Source organism: Papio anubis, chromosome 1, assembly GCF_008728515.1.
Source record: "Papio anubis isolate 15944 chromosome 1, Panubis1.0, whole genome shotgun sequence".
NCBI lineage: Eukaryota > Metazoa > Chordata > Mammalia > Primates > Cercopithecidae > Papio > Papio anubis.
In genome coordinates this window covers 152,643,312-152,651,206 of record NC_044976.1, presented here as the reverse complement: position 1 = coordinate 152,651,206, position 7,895 = coordinate 152,643,312, and the positions used below count along the sequence as shown (strand labels likewise).

Genomic DNA, 7,895 nt, shown 5'->3' with positions numbered 1-7,895 from the left:
CACCCGGCTATTTTTTTTTTTTTTTTGTATTTTTAGTAGAGACAGGATTTCACCATGTTAGCCAGGATGGTCTCAATCTCCTGACCTCGTGATCCGCTTGCCTCAGCCTCCCAAAGTGCTGGGATTCCAGGCATGAGCCACCACACCCAGCCCTTCTCTTATTTTTTTAACAGAAAATGTTGTTGTTGATAATTCTGATTTTTGTGTGTGTTTGTTTTTGAGACAGAGTCTCACTGTGTCACCCAGGATGGAGGAGTGGCACAATCATAGCTCTCTACAGCCTCCAACTCCTGGGCTCAAGTGGTCCTCCCACTTCAGCCTCCCAAAGCACTGGGATTACAGCCATGACCTGAGAGGTCTAATTCAAATCTGATTTTCTATCTCTTAAAATGACTTGGTCTCTTTGTCTGAATTCCCAAATAGGAAAAAAAAAAAAAATTTGTTTTTGTTTTTTCTAACTTTTAACATTCAGTTATTTTATTAGGATTTCCTTGGTGATAACTGTTATGTGTTGATTTTTCCAGTTAAAATAAATGTGTAAATCTTAAAACTTATATTTCAGCAAACTGTTCCTGATTTATAATTTTAATTCTTGTTTTCCTTCCTTAGGGACTGTTTTGTTAGATCCTCCTTCTTTTCATTGTTTCTTTATATTTACTTGTCTTATCTTCTTTCATTTTCTCTCAAATCATTTTTATCTTTTCCTTTATTTCTATTTGATTTTCTTCATTTTTGCTTTTTTATCTTTTGATTTTTCTCACTGTATTTTTCCATAGTATCTTTTCCCCATGTGTTGCAACTTATTAGTCTTTATTTATTAGTGTATTTTTAAAAATAACTTTCCTGAGTTATGTAAGTTCTCAATTCATAGCCATTGGCTATTTAACTATTTCTTCTATTTCTGGTTTATACTATTCTTTCAAAGTGTCTATTGATTCTTTATTTTCTCTCACTTTGCTATTGTATTTGTGATATTATGATTTTATATACTTTATATATAAACACACGTATATAGGTTTTCATCCACCATTCCTGGATCATGACTCCATAATTCTGGTTACAGTTTATTTATAATGTGGGGTGCTTCATGCCTCTGAAACAGGCCTCAAGAAACAGAGTCTCTCTCTTTGACCTCCTGTCCTCCTCTCACCTGCCCAAGGCAGGACTCTAACCTGATTATAGATTAAAAGACTCTCATTCAGAGCGGGTCCTGCCCCACACCCTAGAGGAAGGAATGCTGCACAGACAGTCCAAAAAAAAAAAAAATGAAAAGTCTGAGCAGACAGGCCTTCTGAGTTTAGATCAGGTACTTTTTGCCCAATCACATGTCTGCATAGTTGTCCATCATGCTTATGTTATGAAGCCACCATAAAAACTGAAAAGGACAGGGCTGAGAGAGCTTCCAAATAGTTGACATGTGGAGGTTCCTGGAGGGTGCTATGTCAGGGGAAGACGTGGAAGCTCCGCGCCCCTTCCCCTGTGCCTTGACCTATGTGTCTCTTCATCTGTATTTCCTTCTCTATGAAACAGGAAAAACACCCTGTATTTCCTTATCTATGACACAGGGATTTTTAGTGATATACTTGTAATATACTTTATAATACACTGGTAAACTTAAGTGTTTCCCTGAACTGCTTCAGCAAATTAATCGAACCCAGAGGGGGTCGTGGGAACCCCAACTTGAAGCTGATAGGTCAGAAATTCAGATTTGCAGCAAGGAGTGTCTGCCATGAGGGTGTGTTGGTGGGGGCATTCTTGGGATCTGAGCCCTCCGCCTGTGGGATCTGATGCTATCTCCAGGTAGCTAGAGTGGGAATGGAACTAGAGGTGAATTTGAGGTGAATTAGAATTGAATTAGTTGGTGTCCACTGTTTGTTAGTGGGGAAACCGCCCCTCCCCGAATAATTTGGCCACAGAAGGCTTCTTCTTTGTTCATTGTTGTGGTGTGAAAGCAAAGGAAAAATTTGATTCGGGTGTTTTTCTGAAACAGAGTGTTACAGTTTTCATCTGCTTTGTGTCCACTTTTTCTGGTGTTATTTATTTCCTTATTACCTTTTTTTTAATAATAACTTTGAATTACTTAGACTATTTTTTTCTGTGTGTCCCCTGTTTAAATGAAACGGCTTTTCCTAGACTATTAAGGGACAGTTCCTGGTCAGTGGGGACCAGGGGATGAAGTAGGGTCACTCTCTCAGCTTCAACTTTCCTGTTATTAAGAAGGACTCAAAATACTTCATCCCATCCATCTCTCAGGTCTACGCCTAGCTGAGAAGGTTTCCTGCCGTCAGTCCTGTTTCCCGGAGCTCTCCCCTTTAGACAAGTTATTTTGTTGTTACATGACTTCCTGGGATCTGGTTCCTTCGGGCTCACAACCTCCTCCTCACACCACTTACCAGAGTTACTGCCCGGCTCAATGTGTCTGCTTCTGGCAGTTTTCCCCTCTGGAAAGGGACATTAGTTGGATATTTTGGTGGTCGTCAAGGGTTTTCTCTACTGCCTCACTGTTGGGTCTCTTGTGATGCCATGTGCAGGCTCCTGCTTTCACTTGCAACTCTGAGCATATCAGAATAGTAGCTGCACAGTTACTCTCAGGCTTGTTCACACAGATTTTTGTTCCAGATTAGGCTTTCTTTTGAGGGTGAGTCTTCATGGGCGATCTTGGGTTCTATAGCTTATAGGGCTTGTCAAAGGTTTGCATTGAGCCCACCACTCTCTTTTCCTGTTTCCCGCAACCTCACACCATCTGAACCCCAGTGTTTCTACCCTGCTCAATTGCTTTCACCACTCCATAGCGGACTGCCTTTAGGTGCCACTGCTATATGTGGTTTTGACCACAGCAGTACTCTAGGATTTAGAGGTGTTTCCTATCACCTAATATTTAAAAATATATGATCTATGCATATTTTTACACTATTTCTAATTTTCTGTTTGGTTTTCTGGAGGAGTTTTGAAAAGATTGAGAAACTACACTGCCACCATAATCTCATTAGGACCAGAACTCAGGATGAAGTTTCCACATATTCTTTATAAAATCTTCTAATTTTAGAACGTGAGCTCTCTAAAAACCTTAAAGGTCACAGAGTCCAATACCTTCCCGTAATAGGAAAGATAATTGAGGTCCAGAGAGTGAAAAAGGCTTTCTCAAAGCCAGTGTAGAAAGTAGTAGAGCCAAGTATAAAATATAGCTTTCCCAGAATCTTGGTGTTAGAAGGAACCCTGGGGCATGTGGTCCATCTTCTTACCCAGTGCATAATTCCCCAGGAAGAGAGGTAGCCAATATTCCCTTGAATATCTTAAAGGATGAGGTGTCTAAATCAATCAGTTCCCCATGGGGTAAAGACAAACTTATCTTTTCACTTCTTTGCCTTTTTCAAAAGAACAAACTGAGACACACAAGGATGAATTGATGCAGGTGTTATTGCGTTTGTTCCCTGTTTCCTCTCGGTTTAGAAGCTGACTTAGAAGCACCTCTAGGTTGATTCACAGCCTGAGTTGGAAACAATCTTCAAGTTCATCTAGTCTAGTGGATTCATTAGTCTATGCTTAAAGATGCCTGGCAGCTCACTCTATCATCAATTGTTCAGGAGTTCTTCCTAAAGTGAGATGATGCACATGAACGTATTTGTGGATTATACAACATTATATAAATCTAAGATTGTCAGATTTCTGATATTGAATGGAATTTTCTCCCCTTTAACTTCTAAGCATTGTTCTTGGTTCTGCCCTCTGAAGCTATGCAGAATAAGTCTCATCACTCTTGTACTTTGCAATGCTTGAAACACTGGAAGACAGCTAATGGGCTCCTTCCTTGTGGCTAAGGCTTATCTTTTTCCATGGTTATAAACACAGCCAGCACTTTTATTCTTCTTGTGGCATTGTCTTCAGTACTCCCAGCAATCTACTTTATCTCCTTTAGCACACGAGAGCTTATTAATGTTTCTCTTAAAAAGCCAAAAATAAACAGAGTGGGACTCAACTTTCTTTGTCTCAGCATCACACTTACATCAGCAGTATAAGATTATGAGTCATTCCAGTGCTTCTTATTATGCCTGATTTATTTTCAGCTTGCAGTCAACTAAAAACACCTAATATTTTCTAGCGAACTTCTACTAAAGCAGTTCTCCCACTTATTGGGCGTGGGCAGTTGATATTTTTGGTCCTAGATGTAGGAAAATAGCTTTGTAAGCAGCAACACAAGTCCTTTCAGAACTCCAGTGACTGACTGAATCTGAGGACCCTGACTCTTTTGGGCATCAAGGTTCTCTCTGATATGCCCCATACCTTTCTTGGGATTTAATTCTTCCTTGGCTATATTTGCTATATTCCTCTTCATTTGAATATCATACTCCTAGATATAGAAGTCCAGAGAAAAGTAGTGGGTGAACAATCCCCTTCTCACTCTTAGTAATAATTTCTAACACTTTCTACCACTCCGCTGGCACCACTGCTGTTTTCTTTTTACCACTATCTGTACCAGTATATCATTGAGTACCCAAGCAGGGGTGCCTGCTGGTCTCGTTCTCCTGTTTACTTTTTTTTTCTTATTAATACAGTATTTATTTATCTTTTCTCTGTCAAACCCTGAGCCAACCATGTTCCCCAGGCTGCCTGAGGAGGTATAGGAAAAGGAACACACAGGGCCTACCAGGCATGGGAGAAAGAGCTATGGGAGGTGGAGACCAGCTCCTTCACACGGGGAAGAGGACGAGAAAGGCCACCATCAGGCAAAAGAGCCCCAAGGCCTCCCAGAGGGCAAAGCCCAGAATGGCATAGAAGAAGAGCTGTTGCTTCAGAGAAGGGTTCCTGGCATAACCAATGAGGAGGCTCCCACACACAGTCCCAATCCCAGCCCCAGTGCCAGCCACCCCAACTATGGTAGTCCCAGCCCCAATGAACTTGGGTGCTCTGTTGATGTCCCTTGAAATGGCGCTGGTTTGGAAGCTGTGGCTAGGGACAAGTGAGGTAAGGGGATGTGAGACTGCCAAGCTGCTGAGACTCTCATCTGTCATTGTCTCTGGTCGTTTCAACACCACTGCAGATAATGGATGGCTCAGCAGCAGTGAAGTGCTCTTGACCAAAGAGAGAGTGGAGATGAACTTGGAGCAGGCATACATTTTCAGGGGGTGAGGGGCTGTGGCAGGAGAGCTGCTCCCAGTGCAGAGAAGACAGAGAGGACTCTCCTGTTTAAACATACAGTGGAGGGTCAGGGAGAGGGAATGATTAAGAAGACATGAAATTGGATGGTACATACTGACCCTCTTTAAGAGGCAGATATCTGCTATCAGTACATCTTGACATACATTCCCCGCCCACTCATTATCCAGGACAACACCTTTATATCTTCTAACCCCTGTATTTCTTTATCTATGAAACAGGGATCTTCAGTGAAAACCTACATTTCCTTTGTAGGATAACCTACATTTCCTTAGGACATTCCTAATATAAATTATTCTTTCTCACTCCCCTATTTACTATGTAGACCTTATCTATTGAGGCTGTATGCTAAAGAAGACCCTTATGGTGCTAAGGAGTACCCTCTGGGGCCACTAAGTCAAAAGCCTTCACCTAGTATGAGTTGTCAAGTGCTAGCTGGCCAGTTTCTATAAAGGACCCAACTAAACCACTAATGAGAGCCTCAAAACTAAACATATTGCAAAACAAACACATGGAGAGAAAAGGTTAAGTTAATTTTTAAGTACTTTCCTATCATTTTTCCTGATAATGCCCAAATACTGGTCATGGGATGTGTTTTTATGTTGATAGGGGAGAGTGGAGGCTGTGAAAAGGAAATAGGACTAAAAGATGAGAACAAGGGTGAAGCATAAACTGGTCTATGAGCTGGGATTCAGATGGCATATTTCCGACTTCCGGAAGTGTGGTGAACATCATGAGGTCAATGAACATTACCTAGAGAGAGATGTATTTTCATATTTATTTGCTACTGAATGAATATAAATGACTATATACATATACTTCGGTATACTTTTGTACATCCACCTACTCATATACCAGTCTGAAAGATAGAATATTCCCATCACCCATCATGGAACTTCTCTGTGTGCTCATCACCACTCTCATCTACTTCCCTATTCTCTTAGAACCTCTTTTTTCTGTTTATCAGTCTTCTGTTTTTCTTTATTGTCTTATGACATACATTCTTATTTCTAAACAATATATTATTTAGTCTTGCATGTTTTTTAACTTTATGTAAGCGGAATTACACTGTGTATTTCTTTGCCTTGCTTTTTTGTTTGTTTGTTCAATTTCATATTCCTGAGATTCATCTGTGTATTGCTATAGTTCATTTATTTCTACTGGTATATAATATCCCATTTATTCAGCAATATATTATCCATTCTATTGTTGATGGACATTTGGATTGTTTCTAGTATTTTTTTAATTACAGAGAGTATTAGGACCTACGCATGTCTCCTGGTGGTATAGACCAGAATTTCTCTAGGTGTATATCAAGGAATAGAGTTGCTAGGTCAAAAGCTTTATGTATTCTTAAGTAAACTGGATAATTGTAAGTTAAAAGAATTGGCACCAATTTTCATTTTTACATACTGTGTATAAGAGTTCTGATTGAAGTCACTTCCTTGCGAAACTTGAAGTAGTCAAACTTTAAAATTTTTGCCAATCTATTGAATATGAAATATTACCTTATGGTTTCAATTAGCATTTACCCACTAATGAGGTTGAATGTTTTGTTTTATGATTTTCTTCATTTCTTGTTCTTTATCTTTATCTTCTTGTAGTTTATTCATTTGTATGGATGTTTGGGTAGTTCTTGATACATCTTTTAATAGATTCTGTATACTAATTATTTGATAATTATATGTGTAACAGAATCTTCACTCAATTTGTATCTTGAATCTTTAACAATTTTTTATTTCCCTTTGAAAAATCAAACTTCTTAATTTTAATCTGGTTTCACTGGGTGGTTTTTCTATGCATGAGATAATATATCTCCCCAGTCTGTCTCTTGCCTTTTTATTTATGTAACAGTTAATTCGATGAGCAAATGTTTTTAATTTTGATATCTCATTTATTAGTTACCTCCTTTTGTAATTGTTGTTTTCAATATTTAAGAATTTTTTTCTTTTTTTTTTTTGAGATGCAATCTAGCTCTGTTGCCCAGGCTGGAGTGCAGTGGCACAATCTCGGCTCACTGCAACCTCCGCCTCCCAGGTTAATGCCATTCTCATGCCTCAGCCTCCTGAGTAGCTGGGATTACAGGTGTGCAAAACCACACCCAGCTGATTTTTGTATTTTTAGTAGAGACAGGGTTTCACTGTGTGGCCAGGCTGGTCTCAAACTCCCGACCTCGTGATCTGCCTGCCTCAGCCTCCCAAAGTGCTGGGATTACAAGCATGAGCCACCGTGCCTGACTAGAAATTTTTTAACTTCAGAAAATATCTTCCCATTTTTTTCAAAAATCTTTACATTTTAGCATTTAATTTTACATTTACTTGTTATTTGTTTTGTATGGTGAGGTAAGGGTTTGGAGTTCATTTTTCCCCCACGTAGATATTCAGTTGACTGAGCACAATAGTTGAAAATACTTTTTTTTTTTTTTTTTTTTTAAGATGGAGTCTCTCTTTGCCACCCAGGCTGGAGTGTAGTGGCATGATCTAGGCTCACTGCAACCTCTGCCTCCTGGGTTCAAGCAATTCTTCTGCCTCAGCCTCCTGGGTAGCTGGGATTACAGGCATGTCGAGGCATGCACAACCATGCCCAGCTAATTTTTGTATTTGTAGTAGAAATGGGGTTTCACCATGTTGGCCAGGCTGGTCTCAAACTCCTGACCTCAAGTGATCCACCCGCCTTGACCTCCCAAAGTGCTGGGATTATAGGCATGAGCCACCACTCTGGTCCAAAAAACTTTTTTCTAT

At 39.8% G+C, this 7,895-nt stretch overlaps 1 pseudogene across 1 annotated transcript; it reads right to left on the bottom strand.

Moving 5' to 3' along the window:
- Window positions 1-267: 267 nt before the first annotated feature.
- Window positions 268-6,846, bottom strand: LOC110741411 (annotated as a pseudogene). Its single transcript, XR_002517570.2, has one exon. The product of XR_002517570.2 is annotated as an ATP synthase F(0) complex subunit C2, mitochondrial pseudogene (transcript).
- Window positions 6,847-7,895: the final 1,049 nt, after the last annotated feature.